The sequence below is a fragment of the Lissotriton vulgaris genome, chromosome 2_1 (assembly GCF_964263255.1).
Source record: "Lissotriton vulgaris chromosome 2_1, aLisVul1.2, whole genome shotgun sequence".
Lineage (NCBI taxonomy): Eukaryota > Metazoa > Chordata > Amphibia > Caudata > Salamandridae > Lissotriton > Lissotriton vulgaris.
Window position 1 is genome coordinate 1625124225 of NC_141687.1, and position 25698 is coordinate 1625149922.

Here is a 25698-nt window from a genome sequence, read left to right on the forward strand (position 1 = left end):
TTTAATAGAAGGTTGCACTGTAGTTTAAATGTAAAGTTGGTCAAATAAAACTTGCCACAACATACAAGTGAGTTTGCACTTATTTAAAATTCAGTTATAAGGTATCGAGCTGGGAAGGGATGCCCTCATTAGTTTCATGCATTAGATCTGAAAATCCTTGAAGCGTTTGTGCACTATAGACTCTGGGTCTCACTATGTGTGTCTGACATTGTGAGCAAAGGAAGGCCACGAAAGTGAAAGCACAATACCTCTGCTTTGTTTACTTTGTAAGGGGCGGGAGTGACTTAATTTCCGGAAAACAGCAGTGGAAAGGGAAAAGGAGCACAAACATTTTGAGGAAACCGGAATAGCGGACGTTCTACGCCCAAGAGCCGACGGTGCACTCGGAGGCCCAACAGGAGTCAGTTGTTCTGCTATCGCTTGGCTGTGGTTCTGGGATGGTGGCTGTTTTCTAGCATCGGTAAAGGGATAAGATGACAGGTGGAGGGGCAACAGGAACCAGTGGGGAGGTGAGAGGCTCAGAGGTGATAGGAACCAAGGGGGAGATGAGAGGCAGAGGGGTGATAGAGGGTGTTGGAGCAGGCCTAGGACTTGAATCTGATATTGATATTGAAAAGTGTTTAATCAAATTGAAGAATGACTCAGAGAGCGACCAGTGGAGGGTGGGCTTTAACATGCTGGCCTTGGCCCTTTTTGAGGTGGGCAAAGCCCTCTGGGACCGCACGTGCCCCCCGGAGCGCAGGGCCAAGCAGTGGGAGAAGGTGCAGATGTGGGTGCAGAACAAGCTGCTGATCAGGGAGCAGCTTCACCTGGCTCCTGGAGGAGCTGGACCCCTGGGAGCTGGACCTCGAGGTGCAGGAGCACCTGTAGGGCAAGATCAGGTCCCTGAGCGAGGCCATAGGGATGCTGCTGACCAGCACTAACAACCTGCCCCCTGCCCCGGAGCGGAAAGAGCCCCGGATGCTGCCCCTGGTTGGACGGGGGTGCGCTGGGCCAGCTACAGCTCATTCATGACCAAGGAGCGAGGGAAGGAGGGGAGGCTGCACCAATGCCTGTAAGACCTCAGCAGGAGGGTGTCTGAGGAACTCTCCTCAGGGGCCCGGGGGGACCTTTCCAGCCTGGAGAAGGAACTGGCACAACTGAGATCCCAGTGCATGCAGCAGACCTCAGAGGTGATGGCCAGGATCGAGTACACACTGGACCAGAAGATACCAGAACCGAGGGAGGAGACGAGGGCACACATTCCACCTGAAGGGAACCAGCTGCTGACCCGAAGGATGGCAAAATCTGGTCTGGGAGACACTTCCTTCCTTTGGGCTCTTTGGGGTTTCTAATAAAAAAACACTTTAAAATGCTTACTTACAAATATGGAAACCATTGAGAAAGCCCAAAAGTTTAAATGTGCTGTCCAGTGCACATACCAGAAACTTACAATAGTCCCAGAAATCTTAATTTCCTAGAGTCACCGGAAATCAACCTTGTAAGAAATGTAATATTATTGCGTAAGGTCAGGACCCACATGGTGCGGGGTGTGGAGGGGCCCGGCCGGGGATTTGATGGCGTCATCACACCTCAGAGTGTTTGAAACCTTCCTGCTTTCTCAAATTTGCTTGAAAATACACAATTTGACACTCCTTTTTCAAAATGTTCTCGGTGAGAGAACTGCCCGAACGCCCCATAGGTGGTTTGGGCTCGTTCTCTACGCTCGCTCACCACAGTATAGTACAAAAATTGTCTTACACACCACCACTTTGAAATGTCACCATCACTAACTGCCTTGGTTCCACCTAGGGCCTACCTTAGGGGTGCCTTAAATGTAGAAAAAGGGAAGATTTAGGCCCTTCAAGTAGGATTACATGCCGGGTCAACATTGCAGGTAAACTGCGCACACGTGCTCTGGAGTGGCAGGCCTAAGACAAGTTTGAAGACCTACTCATGTAGGTGGCACAATCCATTCTGCAGACCCACTAGTAACATTTAACTTATCGGGCCAGGGTGCACACACAGTGCACTGTAAGAGGGACTTACTAGTTAATCAAATATGCCAATCATCAAGAAACCAAATGCCATTACATTTTACACATAATGCACATGCTCTTTAGCACTGGTCAGCAGTGATAAAGTGCCCAAAGCCCAAACACCAGCAAAACCAAAATCCAGCACACAATCAAAAATAGGAGGCTAGAAACAAAAAGACGGCTAGACCATGCCAAAAAATACTATGTTTAACAGCACTTAATAACAACATTTTGGTAGATCGATTTCTCTTACTCAACATAGATAAAATGGTATATACTCTAGAAGGTGCGAAATATGTGTCAATTTTTGATTTGACAACAGCACATCACAAGGTGGAGTTGGAATCTGGGTTACAGGAACCAACTGCATTTATAACACCAATGGGGGTTGGTGCATACATTTAAGAAAATGACTTTTGGGCTGTTTTCTGTATCAAGGGGTGATGGCAAATGTGCTGGGACAGAATGAGTGGTATGAAATGCTATCCGGATGACATACTGTTTTATGGGAACATGATTAGCCTGTGCGTGTGGTGTTGAGATGACTTCTAGAAGAAGGGTTGACACTAAAAAGGAATAAGAGCAAGTTTGCTGTAAGTGAGGGCAATTACTTAGGGGCATGTTATCAAGGGGGTTTATCTCCACTTTTTTGGCTTTAAAAGCCAAGAAAGCGGACATAAAATTATCTCCCTATTACCTAGCTGTCGCTAACACCAGTTAGCGACAGCTAGTAGGAGATAGCGACCATCTTGGGCCCCACTTTGCATGTCAGTGATATTTATCACAAATGACATGCAAAGTGGGCGTGCCAAGATGTTAGCGGCTGGAAACAGTCGCTAACATCGCTATCTTCTATTACCAACTTTTGGAGATATTCGCACTAAGCGCGAATATCTCCAAAAACTAACACCTGCCCCTGAGCAGTTCTTAGCCTTGTTATCCAATGGTAGGTGGATAACATGGCTAGGAGCATTAGCTCGGTAATGCATGAATATCGCTAACTTTTCAGCGATATTCATGCATTTCGGCCGATTTTTATCGCTTAGGAGATAAACCTTGATAATAGCAAGGTTCCTAAGCGATAAAAATCGCCGCAGCTCGGCGATAAAAATATCGCCGCTAAACCAACATAGCGATAATTTTCGCTAGTTGTTGGTAATATGCCCCTCAGTTCATAAAATTTAGGGAAATGTGATGATGCCTAAGGAGGACTTGAGCGAGACCATAGGAAGGTTAAAAAAGCGCTGTTTATAGGGAGAAGTAATTTCATTCTTGCGCATGGTTGAACAATAAGGTGATGCGATGTGGGATGTGATGTGAGAAAGATTTATATAGTGCGTGAATGCCCGTGGGCGTCTAGGCGCTCATAGCGGAGGAAGAGCCAAAATTCCAGGAGTGGATATTTAGGTTACTTTAATTTGCAAAGAGCCATGTCTTCCAACAGCTTTTGGAAACAGAGTAGCGTTGGACAGCTTTTGATTTTTATTGGGAGCGAATTCCATAATTTTGTTTTACCCAGAATGAAGCTTCTTCCATCCCAATTGACTTTCGTAAAATTGGAATCTCGAGGGGTTTGCTCTGAGCTGAGCGGAGGTGCCTTGGATGGTGGTACCAAGTGAGATGCTGTTTCAGGAATGGTGGTCCCTTTCCATGTAATGCCTTGTATGCTAGACAGAGGGCCTTAAAGTCTATTCTCTTTTTCATGGGGAGCAAGTGGAGTTTCATGAGGCCTTCCGATATGGGCTGAAATTTAGGGATGTTTAATATTACTCTGGCGGCTGCATTTTGAGTCCGCTGGAGCTTAGCCATGTGCTGTTTTTAGATTCCCAAGTAAAAGGCATTTCCATAGTCCAGTCTGGCCAAGGCCAGAACTGTGACTAAAGTTTTTACTGCTTCAGGGGGAATGAAAGAGCGTATTTTACGTATGGATTTTAAGGTCAGGAATGTCATTGATATAACTATGTTGATCTGATGTTGAAAGGACAATTTATCATCAAAGATGATACCCAGGTTCCTCACTTTTCGAACTCGAGTAGGGAGCAAGCCCATGCTCTGTGGCCACCAGTTCTGAGCCCAAAAAGAGGAATTAGATCCAAATAGGAGGACCTCTGTGTTAGTGCTGTTAAGCTTTAAGCAATTCGACCCCATCCATTGGTTAAAGTGGTACATACATTGCTTAAAGCAATCGGCAGTGTCTTCAGGGCTGCTTGAGATTGCCACCACCGTTTGGGTGTAATCCGCGTAACAAATTACAGTAAATCCATATTTCCTGATGATGTTGGCCAGGGGAATCACGTAAAGGTTAAACAGAGTGGGGCTCAATGCTGTAGTGTAGTTCCTATATTCCCAATAGGCTCTGCGCATTGGAATAATATATCCTATAGATGTGACGTAGGACTTAAGTCGACTAGGTCTCTATCGAATATATTAGACTTAATTGTGAGTGCCAGCTAGCTCAGAAGCTACTAGAAACTTTCTCAAATAAAAAAGAAGGGATTCGTTTCTGACAACCGCATACATATGACAACTTTGTTTCCCCATGAATAAAACTGATCTTCAGAGTCGTGGAAACAATAGATAGATATTTTACTCAGTCAATCTGCATGCTTCGTTTCACCAGAGGTGCAGAGAAATAGAGAGACAGGCGTTTTCAATAAAAGTATTTATTGAACAGTCTTCTTTCTCATGCAGAAGAAATGAACTGCTACAATCGTAATACTGGCTGTAAAGTATAATGCGTACAGCAAGAAGAGTATTATGAAATAATACTGTAAAAGCATGGTATGGTTTCTAAGCCATAAAATACATACATAAATAACAAAGACTAAAAGTACTCAACTGGTGTTTCTAAAATACGCCTATTCCGATGTACCTAACCATAGTCTAGTAGGAGGGAAGAAGTAAGTATGTGTTTAGTTTATTTGCCAAGAATCTAAGACTTCTCTTATGGTCTAATCAGCTCCGTACCTTGATTTAGAATGAAGGAGGTCTGGTATCTCTGTCTCCGGACTCAATTTTCCAACATCCCGCAAGGGGAGCTTGGAAACACTGGAGCTGGATTCTCAGCGGGAGAAAGGCAGCCTCTCTGTCAGTGCGTCAGCTGGAGGGTCGGCTTCCTTCGGTACTTGCTTTAGTGAGATACGTTGAGCAAGTAGATAGTCAGACTGCTCCAAAACACTGTGTGTTTGCTAGGGCAAGTGTAGGCATATTTATACCTTGAAGGTGCCTGGATTGACGTAAGGTCGGACATAATAACGTCACCAAAGAATGGTAGTTCTTTGAAAATGCCATGATTTCTAGGACAAATCAATATTCAAGAAAGGGGATGTGGAACTAGTGGAAGTAGCCATGCCATATTTGGACTGGATGAGTTATGTCTAAATATGGGTATGATATTTATGCCTATATAAGGGTAATGTGAATTATACCTATATAAGGGCATGAATTGGTAAAATTACACTAGGGTCCTTAAATGCTATACAACACCCACTCCACTTTATTATGTTTGACATTACTAAATACTAAGCAAAGACATATCTAAAGCATAAGTTTACAATCCCATCCAAAATACATAAAATGCATTAATAACGGCTTGTACATGAAAATGAGCATTGGTGCTGCACATATTTTAAAAAACATTATTTTCATTCAAAGAATGTATTTTGACATTGGAAAAAATGCTTATCAGAATGAGTCATGAAATAACATTCATGAAATGGCTCTGAAATATAGAAGAAAGGTCGAGACCATTCCATGACAGAATATATAAACATTTTAGGTTGTGAACGAGGTCAAAAATTGTCTTTTGGAAGTGTTAAAAGACTTCTTGTTCTCTAAGAATAGTTCTACTTTAAGCAGATTACTTTGTGCCAAAAAAAAATTCAATTTGGAAAAAGTTAGTTTGAAGAAAAATAGAGTTCTGAAGTTAGAAGTTTTGTTTTGAAAAGTGAAGGTCGAATTTAGAGCTCATCAGAACGCTGTGTGCTAACTTCAAAAGTCACTCTCGCTGTTGGGAGAAAACATCAACTCTTCTAAGTTTACTGTAGGTGAAAGTTTTACTACCTCGTTAAGCAGATCAATTGTACACAGATGAGAAGCATCGCCATCAGCGCCAGTCGCATTAGCAATGTGCACAGTAGATGGTACCTGTGTGCCCGTCGGTCCACGTATCTCACCATCAGCTGGTTGTGCTGGTGAGACCTCCATGAATGCAGTCATCAGGATTGGTAGCCGCTGGGGACAACACAATGCATGAGCCGTTACCGAACCAAGCAAAGCGTCAACATCCGTTGGCAGTGCTGATGGAAGTGTTAGACAGATGTCTAGCACGCATTCTTCTCAACATAGCAGGCATTTTAGAACAGGTAAGATGCAATATTGCCAGATTGGTCTGAATGAAAGAAACCATGTGGTATTCAGATCTCTTAAATGAGCACCGCCCAAAATGTGGATTATGCGCTCAGGACACTTCATTGCCAGGAGAGTGTTCTCGATGGTAATCTGGGCGTCGTTGGTGGATTGGCTTGCCATATAGAAGCAGAAGTAGCAAAAATAAAAACCCTGCTGTGAGTCCCAAAATGAGAGGCAGTCCACCAAACACCGAGTGCACGAAGTTTGCAAATATGCTCAGGACTGCTTCAAAGGGTGTTAAATGTCCCACATTTTTTTTCTTAAGTACATGTACAATACCTCTGGTATCAGACATGTTTAAGTTACAAACTAACATTTCTGCGAAATGTATGGCGCATGTTTGTTGATAATAAAGCATGTATCTCCGCAGAGGACCTTGCAACTTGCAGATTATAAGTCTTTTTAGAGGAGGTCAGTGGCACAGTTTTTTGTAAAAGAATGGCTTTCATTCTGCTTAAAGTATCAATTCGAATAGATGTTCAGTGAAGGCCATAACGGTGACTCCCCGTCTGTCTTGCTTTTAGGAAACAATACTTGCATACAACAAGTGACCCTGGCTGACAAACTTACGAGATAGGCAATTCCTGGCATCATTCCACAACAGCTGTGATCATTCAACATTATGTAGCTCCCATTGGAAAGCTGCCAAAAATTTGATATATCACTGCTGCCGGAGAACCTTGCAGGTGGCAGGATAAGTTGGCCGAAGAACCATCACAGGCTCCATGTAAATTAATAACCTGACATAAAAGTGTACCGCTTAGTGCACTGTTACATTGTGTGCCACTAAGAAAAACTTATTTTCCCCCACTCCAACATTTGTGTGTGTATGGTAAATCCCAGGTCAACTTAATGTATTCTTTACCCAACGTGTCATACAGGCCTGCTGGTATGTGTTTCAAGCAATACTGAAACTGGAAAATCGTCACTGGTAACGTAATGGTGCCTTGTATTATCCATTTATGGCTAGTTTCTCAGAAACAGTTAATGGTAATCTTTCCAGTTTTTCTATGCTCAGCAACGTATAGTCTGCTCTCCTTTGTGCCAAAGAGTTTTGTGTATCTGTAAGGTTAAATCCGGTACACAATGACGTGGTATTGATTAGAAGCCAAGGCACATAGCCAGAACAAAGATTTTGTAACGTCCAGCCTAGCAGCATTATAGAACGCAATTGAGACTGTCCATGTTGTAACATGCACAAGTCCTGTTCCATCATGTCTATGGCAGAGGATACAATGCTGTCCAAAGAACAAATTCTGGATGACAGAGTTGTTAACCCATTATCAACTACAGAGAGAGCATTCTCTAGATTAATACGATCAATTTCTCGTATTCGTTCTGCAGTTTCCATTTGCGTGACTATCCATGCTTCATTATAAGCAGCAAAAATACCGGCGTATATGAAACGTTTATGACGCGGTTTATGAGGCCCTAATAAGAAGTCTCTCAAATCAACGTCATCTTTAAGTAAAGTTAAGTGTTGTTTAACCTCTGTAAGTGTAGATTGTTGTAGCCATTCGAGGCATAGTTTTCCTACACTATAAGTTTTTACTAGACCTGGATGTTGTCTCTGGACATATCTTGGGTCTGGCCTAGTTACTGTAAACCTGTGTGTCTTTTTCAGGAATCTATCTTGACAGTTATTTGTGTCTGTGGGCCAGATTAACCAATTCCAATCAGTTCTGTTTTTTAGTAAAATAGTTTTTAAGTCGACCCCTCCCTATGAAGTGTTTTTACTATCAGTTGTAGGTACAGGTATGGACGGTTTGTTTAAATATTTTATCTTGGCTAGTCCAAGACAGGATGTTTGTTGAACAGTGTCATTCAAAAACATTATTTGCTTAGTCATAATGCAGGCTCGGAATAAGGCTTCTATTCCCTGCACTTGCAAGTCTTTTGAACCCCAGACAGTTTTCATTTCTATGTTGTCTCTACAAAAGTCGAAACCCAATGAGGACAACTGGGCATAAAAGGCTGAAGAATAAATTTGCTTTGTATTTGCCAACATACTTTTCATTCCTGTCTTATTAGCATTTTTAAAGTAAAATGTTTCCGGGTTTGTGGTATTAAAACCTGAGAAGTATGGGAATTTGTTATAGAATGTTTTTGAGCTACCTTTTGGTGGCGTTGGACAATTTTCCCATTGATTGAAAGTATAAACATTTCTAGGGCTTGCAGATTTGTGCAAGTAATGATGACCAGCATGATTATAACAATACATTTGTGCATAATCTGATGAACCTTCAAAGTATTCATGTTTTTTAAATTTTGCAGACATTTCTAAATCTGACATCATGTTATTAACAGTCTCAAAGTCCCAATCATCAGAAAATGTGCTGGGTGAAACAAAGTCACTCAGGGAAACCTTGAATTGATGTCGAATCTTCAGCAGCTCAGCCGTACCATAAATGTCATAATCAGCTCTGTCCCATGCTATATCACCTGGTATAGGAACGGCTGTGATGTTCACTGATGACACGTCTCTTTGGTCGCGATGAGATGATTTGTGTGGTTTCAGAAGCAAGTTTATATTCTTACTTGCTGTGTCCATTTTACTATATTTTCCATCTATCAGATTTCCCAAACTTAAAACAAGAATGAGCCAACGTAGGAGAAAAAGTATACCTAACACAAACCAAAATTCAACCCATGGTGAAACCAGACAAGTCTTTTCTGGTTGCTGAAAAAGTGCTGTTATTTTGTCTTTAAAGGTTTTGTGTGCTGGGATTGTTTCGGGCTCACTGGGATCCTCAGAAAATGTATCAAAGTTGATGAAATAGCCAGAGGCAGTTCTGTCAATTGTTGGTATTGCATCTGGATTACTTGAAATCGCTGGAGATACTGGATCTCCTGCCATATTAGTATAGTCCGAGGCTACATCATTGTAAACAGGAGAGTCTTGACGAACTGTTATTTGGGTTTCAAGAGGCAAAGTTCCATTGATTTGTTGCATAGTCGTTCTTTTATTACTGCAGATTCTTCAAAGGTGATGAGTCTCTCATTTTAAACCTCTTGGATAGTAGCCAGATTTGGTCTTCTGCTACATCTTTGGAGTCCACCAGGCCTACTACTTATAATCGGCCACATGGTGTAGTTTTACCAGGTCAATTGATACAAACCGGTTCTTCTTTCTTCCAACAAGGGGTGGCAGTAACACTGATCTTGATCCGTGGATTGCTAGCACAGGAACTGGTTTTCTGTATGAAGGCTCAAATTCCTTCTTGTATGCGATCTTTTCTCTGACTAGATCCCCAATCTTTGGAATCGAGACAGGCCTTGCTGGGATAGGTGGTTTCTCTTCAGTGGTAGTTGGCTTCTGTAATGTGTAGCTTAGACTTCTTCTTGTTTCATTTAAGTCCTGCAAAACAGCCAAACGGTCTTTGATATCAAAGGGTTTTTGTTCTACCACTGAAGTATGACGATCGAGGTCTTTGACAATCATTCTAGTACCAAAAAGGATTTCATATGGAGTGATTCCACGCAGAGAATTCCTTGGCGGATTGTTGAGACTACGTTGGACACTTATTAGATGTTTGACCCACCCGTCACCCGAGCCTAGTACCCTAGCTGTTAAGTTTTTTCTTTCCACAACCGGCTTTCCCTCAGGATGGAATGGACTTGAGTACCACAATGCAACGCCCAAGCTGGCCATGGTCTCATTGTAAGCTCTAGAGCAAAATGCAGGACACTGGTCAGAATGTAGCGCGCCGATTGCGTATGTGCCGATAAAGACTCGCAAATCTTTTATAACAGTTCGGGCATCAGCCAAGCGCTGCGGCCACATCCAAATGAATCTTGAGCATGAATCCACTGCAACCATGATATATTTGTAGTTGCCATCCCTCTGTAAGGGACCACAGTGGTCCAGATAAACACATGCTAATGGTTTATCTGAAATTAGAAGGGGCGTCTGCGCCAGGCGTTTCACAGTCGAAACCTTTATTTTTTGGCATATTTCACATTCCAAAACATCATTTCTGGTCTGTTTCCTCATGCGCGACCACCAGTATCTTTGTTTTAATAATGACACTGTGGCAGAAACACCTGCGTGTGCAGAGGCAAGCCCTCCATGTGCTGCTAAGATCAGTCCTAATCTGTGTTCCATGTTTGGAATTACTCTATCCCCCACTCCAGGGATTTGAGCAAAAGGAACATTATTTGCATCAGTCATATAGGAGTACTTGAGTGGAAAGTCTTTTGGTAGCGTTTTACCGCTGTCTTCATTGGAAGCGGCAACAGACTGCAATATTTCGCTGTCTATTTTTGTTTTTGAACGAGCGATTGCAGCTACGGAAGCCGTTTGCACAGCTGCTTTCGCAGCTTTATCAGCCAATGAATTTCCTTCAACGTGAACGCCATCATGCTGATGACTCAGTGTATGAATCACATGAGTCTTTTGTAGTTCTTTCTGTAATAGAACTACTTGTTCCCAAAGCAACTTATGCTTGATTGTGCCACCGTTTGCATCCTTGAAACTGTTTTGAACCCAGTTCTGCAAGTATTCATTATAAGATTGGACGCAGTAATACGAATCGCACACTATGAGTGTGGGGAATTCGCAATCTGTATTTTCCAGCGGCATCTTAAAAGCCTGCAGTTCAGCTCGCTGAGCTGTACAGTCTCCTAGGGATTGAGTTTTTGTGACCATAGGTCTGAATTTACCATAGAACCAGCGACCTTTAACAATCGCGCACGGAGCACTATAAGCTTGTTTACCCCCAATAGTGGGCTGTTCTGATCCGTCTGTATAAATTATACATTCGTACTGTTCTAGAGGGAGAATTTCATTCAGCAGATGACATTCTTGTTCATATTGTAAACATTCTTGAGTTTTCAAGTAGGGGTCAAAAATGTATTCAACGTCTGTTGCAGCAAGAGAGTTAACCCATTGTATCCATCTTGGATGTAAAGCCTTTGCATTCAGAATTGTTACTTTTGTCACTGCCACAAAGGCAAGTATAGGAGTAACAACTTTTATGTGTTTTCCCTGTGCAAGAGCTCTCTCTTTTGCTACTGCAGTTTGAACCACTGTCAGAATTTTTTCTGTTGAAGTGAATTTCATTTCAGCTTGTGTGTACAAGTGTGATTTATAAGCAATTGGTACTTTTTCCCCTTCATTAAAGGTTAAGTACGTGAATCTGCATCTTCCTGGGATGATTTGGATTACAAGGTTGCGTACGTTTACGCGTGTCTGTAAATGTGTTGTTGCTAACATGTCTGTTTGCACTGAACGCAAAATTTCTGTGTGTTTTTGAGTCCAATTTGTTGATTAATTCGTAGGAAGGTTTTAACCCTTTCTGAATACTTTAGAATGTAATTCTTCCGAAATTCAGGAAACCTAGTATTGACTGTATGTTTTTCAGCATTTTTGGAGGTTGGAGCAGCGCACATTTCTCTAAAAAAGTTTGCTGCCTGGCTTTTACCTTCACTTGAAAGTACATATCCTAAGAATAGACATTGAGGTGGGCAGTTCTTGATTTTTTAAAGTTGAATTTGTACCCTTCAGATGCGAAACCAAGTATTATGGAGTTCACCCTGGTCAAGTGCCTGTCCAAGTCATCATCTGTAAGATAGATGTCATCTACATAAGATTATGCCTCATCATCATACGTTTGTAGTAACTCTGTTACTCTGGCTGAAAATAACCCTGGACTATTCTTGAATCCCTGGGGGAGACGACAGAAGTGACGCTGTGTCCTCATAATTGAGAAAGCAGTCAAGTACCTGCTTTCAGATGCGATATTCTGACAGAAGAAACCGTTTGAAATATCTAATGTAGTTTTATACTTTTTGCGCACAATGTTGTTCATCAGCCATGTTCTAAGATCTCCCTGACCTGCTTTTTAGCTTCTTGCTTAACTGGATACAGCCTCTGAGCAGTTGGTTGATTGTTTAACTGGATTTTATGGTGAGGAGGATCCTCATCCCATCCTACAAAGTTTTTATATAATGCTAGAGCCTGGGCTACAGCCCATTTTCTTGCATAAGTATATTTTTTATGAATCGGAATATGATTGGAGAAGGCTGGCATAATGATCTCTTTGCCATGTGGGCACTCCCTGACAAATTTTGGTGGCCAGTCTTTTTCAGCTAGAAGAATGTCATAGCCCTTAGAGAGCTTCTCCCAAAAGAGTGCTCTTATTTGCCTAGTTATGTCCCCCTCCATCTGGAGTGTTACTTCATATAACTTATGGGGTACACTAACCCTGGTGTCGGCAGTTTCAACTTGAATATACCAATTCAAGTCCACTGTCTCCAGATGATCCTTCAGGATCTTGCGAGTTAAGGTGACTTCTGCTGTGCTATCCAGCATTGTCAGGGCTCACTTCCCGTTCTGGAGTTGTGTCCTCAAGATCCTCGGCATGTCTGACTTTTACCTCAAGATCCTCGGCATGTCTGACTTTTAGACCTTCTTTTTGGTGAATCGGGTCTTCTTATTTTTTGGAACGTGTTGATCGTCTTTGGACTTCTGTGAGGAACTCTCTAAGGTATGAGAGGAACGTGTATCAGTATCTTGATATCTATCAGGTTTTCTCAAATTATTGCTATTCCTGAGGTTATAACTCTTGCCAGAAGGCTCCCTTTGAGGAGACCTACCTCTGGATTGAGAACGCTTCTCTTTAGGAAGTGTCTGTCTAGTATTTTCCCACTTCTTTTTAGGAGTAGTGAAAGTGTTTTTAATAAAAACCTTTTCAGGATTTTCTGTTAGTTGGGGCGTTACTGGTTTTCCACCCAAACTATATTGACCTAGTTCTTCATCGGATTTTTCAATTATTCTTGCTAGTTCATATGGTTGCTCAGTTACATCAAATTCTTTTAATTTTGGGCAGATCGCCACGGATGCTGCTTCACCTTTAATATTAGCTAATTTTATAGCTGAGACCTGTTTGAAATCTTTAAGTAATTTCATACCTAGATTCAAAGCAGGCTCTGGCCCGTATTCATTTTGAATCTGTTTCAGGACGTCTGGTATTTCCGCCATAGAGGGAACACCATGTGTTTTTGTGAAGATTGCAGCAAAGACTGTACCCCAAGTGTTGCAGTCCTCCAGATGTGGTGCGATCCCCATTTGTAAACAAATTGTTAAAATTCTGTGTTTCTCATGAGGTGTACTGTCAGGAAATACTGCCTCGATTTGAGTGATTTTTTTGATCTAACCAGAATGGAATTTGTTCCCGTTTTGCGGGTAATTTACCAATGACTGATTGTCTGGTCTGTGGTGTAATTTTATTTGTGTTCCCCTGATGAGGGGTTTGCTGTGGAATCCTGACAGCAGGTTGGACTGTTAGAGTCCGCATGAAATATTGAACCAATTGTCTATCTATTTTGGTTACTTGTTTTAGTTGAACTAATAGTTCTTCACTTGACATTTCTTCAATATCAGGATGTGGTGTATAGCTGGCTAGTACCAGCCATGTTGCTCCTGGTCTACCTAGTGGACCGAGCCTGGTAATGTGATTTTGATGTTGTAGGGAGCCTTTAAACCAGAGCTGATGCTCTTGGTAAGTTAGTGGAATTTCAATATCCTCAAAAGGAACGTATTCTGTTGAAGGTTCCTCTGCTTTATAGAAGTGGAACACGTGTGTTACCTGATTTGCTTCAGGGAAGACAATCCATGAACAGAATACCTCTGTCTGCCGATATTCATGTGCCTCTATGACAAAAATTACCCTACCATCCCATGATGATAGGCCATTTGTTATTAGCTTTATAGTGATGGTTTTCCTTAAGTTTTCCGGGATCATTATAGCATATGGGTCATTTTGTTGGAAACCTGTAACGTCTAATCCCAGTCGGGCTGCAGCTGGAGCTCCACCGGTCTTGTTTTCAGTCATTTTGTTGACTGAAAGTTTGCAGAGCAAGTTTCAGGAAACATAGATAAGGTGCACAATATTTTGGAACACTGTATCCTTCAACGTTGAATCAAAGCAAAAACGAATACATAGGATTTTCGTCCTACTCAGTTATGGCGGATATTTTATCCTTTTACCCACTCCAGATGTCTATTGGAGTATTTTACGGGAAAAAGGGGTGTTTGTGAAAAGCACGAGTTACTCTAGTTTCTAGGGTTAAATTAGTGCCTTACCAAACATTGGGCGCCATGTAGTGTAGTTCCTATATTCCCAATAGGTTCTGCGCATTAGAATATTATATCTTATAGATGTGACATAGGACTTAAGTCGACTAGGTCTCTATCGAATATATTAGACTTAGAGTGCCAGCTAGCTCAGAGGTCACTAGGAACGTTCTCGAATATGCAAGAAGGGATTCGTTTCTGACAACCACATAAACATGACAACTTTGTTTCCCCAAGAATAAAACTGATCTTCAGAGTCGTGGAAACAATAGATAGATATTTTACTCAGTCAATCGTGCATGCCTCCTTTCACCAGAGGTGCAGAGAAATAGAGAGACGGGCGTTTTCAATAAAAGTATTTATTGAACAGTCTTCTTTCTCATGCAGAAGAAATGAACTGCTACAATCGTAATACTGGTTGTAAAGTATAATGCATACAGCAAGAAGAGTATTACAAAATGGTTTGGTTTCTAAGCCATAAAATACATACATAAATAACAAAGACTAAAAGTACTCAACTGGTGTTTCAAAAATGCACCTACCCCGATGTACCTAACCTTAGTCGAGTACGAGGGAAGAAGTAAGTATGTGTTTAGTTTCTTTGCCAAGAATCTATCCAAGATTTCTCTTAGGGCCTAATCAGCTCTGTACCTTGGTTTAAAATGAAGGAGGTCTGGTATCTCTGTCTCCGGACTTGATTTCCCAACACCGGCAAGGGAAGCTTGGAAACACTGGAGCTGGATTCTCAGCGAGAGAAAGGCAGCCTCTCTGTCAATGCATCAGCTGGAGGGTCGGCTTCCTTTGGTACTTGCTTTAGCGAGATGCGTCGAGCAAGTAGATAGTAGGACTGCTCCAAACCACTGTGTGTTTGCTAGGGCAAGTGTAGGCATATTTATACTTTGAAGGTGCCTGGATTGACGTAAGGTCGGACATAATAACGTCACCAAAGAACAGTAGTTCTTTGAAAACGCCATGATTTCTAGGACAAATACATATTCAAGAACGGGGATATCCCTGACTGCTGAAGCCGAGTTTTCCAAGAAATCGTTGTGGCTTTTTGGAACTAGTGGAAGTAGCCATGCGATATTTGGACTGGATGGGTTATGTCTAAATATGGGTATGATCTTTATGCCTATATAAGGGTAATGTGAATTATACCGATATAAGGGCATGAGTCGGTAAAATTACACGAGGGCCCTAAAACGCAATACAGAGCCCTGCGGCACTCCAAATGGGAGCGTGAACTGCTCTGAGTGGGAGCTGCCGACCTAAACCTATAGATATCTATTGTCAAGATAGGATTTGACCAGTTGTAGGGCTAAGTTCTTGACTCCTGCTTCTTCGATCCGTTTGATTAATATGTCATGGTTCACAGTGTCAAATGCCGCTGACAGATGCAATAGGATTAGGGCAGCCCTGGCTCCTGTGTCCAGAATTGCCCTGATCTCCTCTGCTGCAATAACCAGGGCAGTTTCTGTGCGATGCCCTTGTCAGAAACCATACTGGGAAGAGTCCAGTAGGTCTGCCGAAGGAGATGAAGGTTGTTAGTTGGCAGTTGAGGATTTTTACCAGTACCTTAGCTGGGAAAGGAATCCTGACTATCGGTCTGTAATTGCTGTGATCATTTAGATATGATGGTTTTTTTTTAATAAAAGCAGGATTGACACCGTTTTCCAAGCGTCTGGAAAGACGCTGGATGTTATGACTTCTTTGTAGAGCATACTGAGGTGTTCACTGAGTATGTCTGGTGTCATGTGGAATATCATGGGTGGGCATGGGTCTGATGGTGCTCCAGATTTTATGGATTTGATAGTTTGTATTATTAGTTAAGAACTGGGTGGATCAAAAGAGTCTAGGGAGCTGATAGAACATGGAATGTTTGAAGCAGAAATGGTTGTCATGTTGTCATCATGTCGTAAGGCAAATGTATCAAGATCTAGGCAGACAAATCTATACAGTCGGGATCTCTGGCAAGGAAAAATTTGGAATTTATTTGTAATCAGGTGTGCCAGAAGAAGTTGATACTCTGAAATTAGAATTAAGGATGAGACCATAATCATCACAGATGCAAGTTGTAAAGTTCTGGTAGCTGTGCTTCTACAACGTAGAGCTGGTGTAGAATGTTTAATTGATTGTGGTTTCAGATGTTTACGTAGTTCAGAATTTACCTACTCAGTCAATCCAAATGAAGAGTTAGCAATGTTCTGGGCTTTAAAAAAGTTCAAAAATTTGATTTGGTGTACCAACTTTAAGGTTTGGTCAGATCGCAAGGCACTGAGGGACTTTTTTCAGAAAAATTGTTTCGATTCTATAGCTTCCAGAATACATAGGTGGGTGACAGCACTATAAGAATGTTTTATTTTAAGCACAGTATATTCTGGGGTTCGGAATGTCTCAGATGATTGTTTATCTAGGTTGGTAAGCATTGCAACAGAGGAAGAGGTTCTAGATGAATTGCTGGAAGAAGAGGTGAAAATATGTGAAATCAAATTGGGAGTGATTATTGAAGAGCAATGGAAAGGAGAGTTGATGAAAGATGTTGAATTAAAAGCAGTAGTGACTGTGGGTCAGGATAGAAAGTTTGACTCACTGAAGAAACCCTGGACAATGATGAAAGAGGAATTGTTTGTAGATTGAGGTATGTTATTGAGAGGCATTTGTTTAATGTGGGATTTAACATTGGGAAATTGATTGGTTCCACACACTCAACTTGATCATTTAGGGATAGTGAAGACTAAAGGGAAACTGAGGGCTGACATTTGGTGGTCAGGAATGTACATTTAGGTGGAAAGGACTACCCATGAATGTACAGAATTTGAGAATAGTGATAAGAGTATAACGACTTAGCATGTACCTATGGTGTGTAGACAGTTACCTGATTACCCTTGGGAGGAAGTTGACATTGACATAGTGGGACGGCTTAGTGGTGAGCATAGCACTCCACACCTGTTAGAATCATTAGATCTTAATTCAAGGTGGGTGGAAGTGGTGTGAGTGCAGGAGATATCCTCATCAAGTGTAATCACATTTTTGAAAGAAGTGTCTAAAGTGAAGAGATTCACTCAGAGTATTCTCTCAGACAATGGGCCTCAATTTTGTTCAGATTAAATGGAGAGATTCTTTGCTTCGAATTGAATTCTTTACAAAAGGAGCCATTTACCATCCTGAAACAAATGGAGCTACAGAGAGGATGAACAACATGTTGAAAGACTTCATTCAATTAGCTAGGGTTAATGGTGTTGGGTGGATATATGAACTGCAACAAAGAATCACTGCATATCATATGAAAATTAATTCCTCTATGGGTAAGAGTCCGTTTGAACTGTTTAACTATGTCCCAGTTGGGTGAATTGGGGGAAAAGGGCCATTTTATGATGTATTGGGGTGGGAAAGAAGAGAAATGGACTTAAAGTATAAGAGCAAAAATAATGTTGATGCTAAGAAATGTGTTAAAGAGGTTAAGGTTCATGTGGGAGATTATGTGAAGTTTAGAGCTCTGGTAGATTGTGCTCAATAGACTAGATTTACCAAAACACAGAAAGTGATAAAGGTGTTTACGAATGTCATTACGATGGACGAAGGAAGGATATGGAGCAAAAATTGATTTGTGGTCCTTAAGTTTCATAGATCTCATGATAGAGTAGGTGAATATCATGAGGAAATGGTTGAAGTGGATGAAGAGAAACAAGGTTCATATTTGGACAGAATAGTGGCCATAAAGAGAAGAGTGGATAAGAGACCTGCATATTTAGATACATATATGTCAGAAGATACACGTATCTGTTTGGGGCAAATGCACTCACAATATTACTAATGTATTGTTCATATTCTAGTTCAGTAGATTAAGGTATCTGTTTGGGGGCAATTATTTGACAATATTACTACTTTATTGTTTATATTCTACTTGTTGGTTCTTATTTCATGCTTTATTTTTTAAGTTTTCAAATGTTAGTGAGTATGACTGTGTCAGTACAAGGTTCTTTATAAAGAAGGAAGATGAGTAGTGTCTTGTGATGACAGTCTGACATCACTATGTTCTAGGTTATAATCATAGTGTGGTGGAAAGGTTGAAATGTTGGAGGGTGGCAATTAATAAGAAGACTTGGTACTGGAGAGGTTAATGGATGAAGTATTCAATAAAGAAGACTTACCACGCTACCTCTGTAGCTGTAAATATTAGGAGCACTGCTAATTTGTTACTCTATAATGCATCTCCCAAGCTGTCCCCTAAGCTTTAGCAGGATGCCTGCTCTTCAAAGATTTGCTGAAACATACCACTGACTTACTGAACTCCTGAGCTACTTCAGCTAAGAGTCTGTGAAAGCACCATCTGGGCTACTCATCAGCCGGAGGTGAGTCAAACCAGTTGTTTCCAGAATTCAAGAAAAGTAGAGGAAGCACATTAAATGAAAATAGGTAGAATGATGAGGTGTGGTTAAGATGGTAGTGGTGCAGTTAAAGGAAGGGATATTAAGGTCAGAGTGTTGATTTCTTTATTAAAGTAAGTAAATAAAGTAAATGAGAAAGCAGATATGGGTTCATTTTGGTGTGTAAGGCGATCTCAGGCTTGTAGTCTGTATCAAACTTCAGGAATATGTGTCCCACATTTTAACATTCACATCTAAAGGAGATATCACCGGGAAAGGGAGCTTGGGTTTATTTCCTTAACAACAGTCATTTGGGACAGGCTTTAAGGTAGACTCATGCTTACACATCCCTTCCTTTCTCATTTAAACTTATCATGAGGGATAGTTGAACGATGTAAGTCTCAAAATGGCATAAGGGAAAAGTACAAATGTACCATTATTAAAGGTTGTTAGTGCCAAGTGCAGGAGAATGTGTGGGTGCTGGTGACCTTGAAATATTTCACTTGGAGAATTCTGTAGGAGAGGAAACATTAAGTTAAAGTGGGAATTCACAGAGATTTGGGCTCTACTTTTTCACAGAGATTTGGGCTCTACTTAGTGGGCCGACACACTGACCTGACTGGGGAAGACAAAGATCTAGAGGTCAAGTAAATAGAAAAAGGCTGTGAGGCCTAGGGAGTGGTGGTCAGGTCCAGAAATGAGGAATGTTGCAATGAGGTTTACATGGTGACCACGGTCAGGTGTGAGGGAGGCCTGTGGAGAGAGTAGTGGGTGTCTTCTGGGTTGTCCTATGGTAAATTAGGAACATTCAATTTTGTAGGGGGTGGGTAGGTAAACGAAATCTAATGTGTGGTTTTGCTTTGCCATGGTGGTGTCTATGATAGCGCAAAGGATTTCAGACCTGTTCCTAATAAAACAAGCTTTGATTATCCTTCAGGAAATTGCCTTTGGTAATTCTCGACCTCAACCCAAAGTAGTGGAATTCCTAAAAGCTTTTTTAGTAATCGTGCTGTTCTTGACACCTTATCTTGCTGCTGATGAAATGTGAACTGTCTGAGACTCCCTGGAGCAGCAAATAATGATGTAATGTGTGAAACTATCCTGGTGCTCTGGGGAACTGGGTGTTTTGATGCTTTCAGCCAACATTCATAACCCCCTAGCGGCTGAACAGTTACACCGAATGACTTCAAAATGATCCCAATGTACTCTAAATCAAAATTGACATGCAAATAACTGCAATATGCAGTAATTGCACAACAATTTCTATTGACAGCATGTCATCTGCCTCTCTCCCAACCGGCTTGGAATGCTCAGCATGGAAGCACTTATAGTGTATGCGTTTTATTATAAAAATAAAACGTTCATCTTCAAATAACTCACTGGGAAATATTTTGAAAGCTCCGGTACACCTTAACGCAGCAGTAAAAACAAAAAACTGACATATTTTCTTTATGTAATATGCATTCAATCGTGCTTCCTAACTTTGATCTCTTTAAGGGTGTGAACAAAAACTCCATCCTTGGTCTCCATTTTCCTCTTAAGGCAATTGAGAAATATATCTGCTCGCAGTTTAGTAGCCATAGGCAGGAAAATTACTTATGGGAATGTTTCAATTAGGAATAGGCAAAATGTAAACTAAACTGGCATAATTCGCGTAATTTGGGGAACTCCACTTACGCGAAATTCCTGAAAGTCTGCCTTACGTTAAGTCACAAACTAAGGTGCCATTTGCAGTAAAAATGTAATCCAAACGCACATGAATAACAGAATGCGAGCAGCTGTTCGGTGTTTTCTTTATATGCATTGTTGCACCTAAACTTGATGCAAGGATGGATTTCATGCTAAAATATAGCTAAAAATTACGGATTTGCATTGTGAATAATTACACATACTTTTGTGTAATTTTGCATATTTATGTGAAAGCAAATTACAAGAACGTTGCACACCCCTAGTTTCAATAAGGTTTCAGTACAGGCCACTGTATGGAATCGGCTACACTAATGGTCAGTCACATCCTCTGCACCTGCAATGAACACCTTCCCTTTCTTCCCAACCTGTTCAGTCAAACTATGGTATTAGACACCGTTGACCACCAAATTCTCCTGGATGCTCTGAAAAATAGGATGGGCTTGGAGGGTACTATTCTGAAATAGTTTCATTTATGTCGATGAGAGGGCTCTGCACTAGTGACTCTTGAACTTCTCCCATCCACTATAGTAACTCACAAGTTTCTATATTAGCAGCCACCCATTTCACCTCTGTGTTGAGCAATCCGATAATGCTGAAATATCTTTTTTTACCCGAAGTTATCAGAGCACTTAGCATGAGCACCAGTTGCATTACTGATGGACATAATCCTTTTTAGGCACAGGGAGATAAGGGCCAGATGTACCACCCTTTTTTGCGGCAGTAAATGGGAGAACCTCCCGTTTGCGGCCGCAAAAAAGGAGAATAGCATGTACAAATGCTAATTTGCGAGTCACTGACTCGCAGAATAGCATTTGCGACTCTTGCTATTAGGAATGGGCGTCCCTTCCTAATAGCGAGTTAACATGCTATGTGCTAGTGTTTTGCAACCGCATTTGCGGCAGCAAAACACACGCAGTTTACCACCTACTGGAAGTAGGTGGTAAACCACTCGCAAATGGGAAGGGGCCCATAGGGGACCCCTTCCCCTTTGTGAGTATGTTGGAAAATATTTTTTAACAGCTGGTAGTGGTCACAGAGACCACTGACTGCCTTTAAAAAAATGAAACTGAAAAGTTTAATTTTTCTTTTTTAATTGCATCCTGTTTTCCTTAAAAAAAACGGCAGCGTTTAAAAAAACGATAAACTGCTTTATTAAAAAAGCTTCCTTCGATGTAATTTGCGAACGATTCACTATAGGCCCCGCAACTTTTTAAAATATTTACAGTAAAGGGACTTCCTTCTTAAAAAAGCGGGTGTCGCTGCAGGATTTGGAAAAGTTGCATTAGTTGAATTGCTGACTCGTACCACTGGCTCCCCTATCTCACAACTTTATAGCTGTTTGTTGGAGGGGCTGCCAGACGATTTAGATAAACACAGGCAAAGATGGCAGGATAAATTGGGGGTTTTGGACTCCCGCTTCTTGGAGTCAATCGAATTGGGGAACTCGGTGCTGTATGCAGTCAATCTGAAATCACACCATTATAAGACCCTGTTTGACTTATACGCCTGCTAAAATCGCAACATGGGGAGGTGTGGAAGGAACCCATTTGCTTTAGGTGCAAGGCACAGGCTGTGGATATAATACACATCTTTTCCACATGTCCCAACATAGAGCCACTTTGTCAAAAAATTTCTGGGTTTCTGCAGGATGTTTTAAAAGAGGAGGTTCCCCTGTCCCAGAAGTGGAAAAGAGTATTTTCACATATTTATAGATTAGAAAAGGCACTTTAGGAATGGAGAGGGAAATAGGGCAGGATAAAAGGGAATAAAATCTGGGGCCTGTTTACAAATTGTATACTCCTTTTATCCGGTCAGAATGAAATGTATGGTTATAATTATAATGAAAGGCTGCACCTATGTCTGCCTTTTATCCCTTTATCATTTTTAGCTCTGTTTATCATAAAAAGCCAATTGCAAAGGTTCTAAAATTCTTTAAAAAAGTATCTTATTGCCTGTATATAGACTTCATGCTGCTCTAGGTTTTATTTCAGTATATGGTCTTAGCTGATAATGGTTTTAATATTCTATATATAGACACTTATCCACTGTATTATAAGTATGGAGAATTTAAGCCTCAGCTGTATTTTTCTCTTTGTGATGAAATAAAAATAAAAAAAGCAGTCCCAGACATGGAGGTCTGCTGGGACAAGCAGGTCACCATCCCTGGGAGGGCCTGTCATTCCCAATGGGCTCACAAATTGCGAGAGGCTCATTATTATTCATGAGCCCCACAAATTGCAACCCGATTTGGAATTGCAAACAGTGTAAAACACACTGTTGTACATGCGAAATAGCGCATCGCAAATTGCAAGTCGCAAATGACTCACAATTTGCGATGCGCTATTTTGCAGGTCGAACATCCGCCCCTAAGTGATTTGCTCAGAAACACAGGGTATTCAAGCCTCCTGCCAGACATGAACCTGGTTCCCTAGCTTCAAGGGTGGGCGACCTAGCCGTTAAGCCACACCCTCTCCCCTCTTGAAAACTTGTTTCATCAGTGCCCATTTGGCAGTCTGGTATATCTCAAATTGAACTCCTCTAGATCAATGTCGAAACTTGAAATCATTCCTGCAATATGTACACAAATTGAGGATAAAAACAACTGAAATGCAATGTTATAAAAGACACAGGTAATGAATACTTAGTTGATCATTAATATTATTTAAATAATTGACATTTAATTAGGGTGTTTACTTTTTTAGGTGTGGGTTTTACTTTTATAGGGGTAACGGGTTGGGAGTACATTAATTTTACTTTATAATTAGTTGTTAAATACTGTTAGTTTTTTATTTGAAAGTAAGTTTTATTTGTGTACTTAATTTTTTCACATTTTAATTTTAGGTTTGGGTTGTGGGGATTATAGGGGTACAGTGTGGGGAGTTAATGAATTTTTATGAGTTTTAATTTGTTTTTTGTAAGTAATAATATTTATTAAATGGGTAATTAATTATATTAATTATGGATGTAAATTGTTTTATTTGATTTGGGTTATGAATTGTGTGGTGTTATTGTTAGGAAATAAAAAAACAAAATGTATGTAATAATTACTGGGTTTTTTCCAAATATTTTCTAATTAAAAATATGTATTTGTTTGAACATTATATTTTATTTAATGTAATATTTGTAGGTATTTGTCATGTATTTAACATTATAAGATGTTTTTATTTTTTACTTTTTAATATTAAATATATTTTTATTTTCATTTTTAACATATTTATATATATATATATGTTATTTATTTAGTTTTTTTAAATATTGTTTTGTTGTTGTAATTATTTTGTTTGTTTTTAATTTTGAACTGACTGGAGTGGTAATGTTAATTGTAACCCCTCTGATATTCAACACTTTCCCTACTGTTGCACCCATTGGAGTGGGAGTAGTAATTTTTACCCCTCCGCTATCCAACACTATCCCTACTGTTGCACTGACTGGAGTGGGAAATGTAAGTTTAAAGATTTGTTAAATAATTTATTGTTTTAATTTATATTAGAATGTTATTTTATTAGATTTTATGTTATTGGTATATTTAGCTCTGCTAGGTGTGTACACGTAGCTCTGACGCACTTTAGAGATTCTCCTAGCGATCTCATAGGGGTTTATCCATTGGGTTTTTCTGGAGACAACTTTCCTTTAGTCATCCTAACCACTTTGATGGTCGGGGGGCATGGCCACGCCGTGTACGGGATGGCCGCACGGAGCAGAAGCACTCCCAGCCGTAACCCCAATTTGGCTGTTTCCCGGTGCCACAAACAGCCAAAAATACCGGTATGCGGCTGAGGGATCCGTGAGAGAGCTCCGACATTGGCGGCGGCAGTCTGACAGCCTTAAATTACAGTGTGAGGCAGGCTTACGTCTCTCTCGGTTCCAGAGGCGTCCACACAAAATGGCAGCAAAGCGGATACGGACAGAGGATGAGATCGGAATGCCACAATACAACAGCCCCTGATCGGCGCAGAGGACGGGCGGTGAGTGCGGAATCCCCTGCGGCGCCCCTGGGGGCCTCACATCCACACCTGGAACCCTCCAGCTATGTAAGGGACCCCCCGGCCTCCCACGTGATGCGCTCAGCTGTTCCAGTCCCTGCGGGCCCATGCGAGTGCTGGGAGGCGGCCTCTGTTCCTTGGGCACGGGAGGCTGGCACCGTCCTTCAGCTACACTCCTAGAGCCTCCCAGGGGGCAAAGAAGACCAGAGAGGGGGCCCGGCGCTGGGAATACATGGGCGGCTCCTCCCCCCTTCTCAACATTTCTATGGCGGCCTGGCGCGGGGATCCACTCCACATTGCGCAGCTCACAACCAAAGCCACTTCCTGGCTATATAGCTGACTGCTTATTTCAGCATGAGACTCATTATTATCGAAGAGGACATACACGCAGGGGTGACACTCCATCCTTTACCCCCAGGTGGGCCTGGGTGTGTGTTCCCTGCCCTTCCTACGTGTGGGTGACAAACAACGCTGATAGCATTCAAGGCCCACCAGGGCAAGCATCGTGGCTGGTTGAAAGAGTAGCCTGTGAGTAGCGACGGCAGGACAGGTCCTAGCTCTGCTGCACCTGTTGTGTCTCCCCTGCACCACACCACTGATTTCTAAGTCCGCTGGGAGCTAGTGGGTCACTGCCAGTGGTCTGATCTGACTGGTCCCAGAAGGGGCCACAAAGATCCGAAGCAGAGTGTACCCCCTTTCGAAAAGCTTACAGAGTCTGTCAGGGACCAGTCCAAAGGCATGGCAGAAGGTGGACAACTCCAATCAACCTCTGCAGATGACCCTCACCAGCTACATCCATTACTGCTGGAAATGAGAGTAGGGTTTAAGACACTGGATGTCCACTTTGACTCCCTGGAGAGAAACATGGCAGAGCTGGGAGCCAAGATACAAGCGCATGATAGACGAATAGATGTTGTGCAGTGTTGCACATCAGACCTGGAGGATGGAACGGCGCAATTGGTGAAGAGGTTAGACTGCATGGAAAGGATCCTGAAGGAAGTAATGTCGAAGAACGAAGATTTGGAGGCGCGCAGCCGGAACAATAATATTCGCTTGATGGGTGTCCCGGAGTCCACATCTGCGAAATGCATGGACACATTAGTAGAAACGATCCTCACGGACCTCTTTGGGAAGGAGTCTTTCACTACTGGATT

General features: G+C 41.5%; 1 pseudogene; it reads left to right on the top strand.

The window, feature by feature from the left end:
* Positions 1 to 473: 473 nt before the first annotated feature.
* On the top strand, positions 474 to 1334 carry LOC147732969 (uncharacterized; annotated as a pseudogene).
* Positions 1335 to 25698: the final 24364 nt, after the last annotated feature.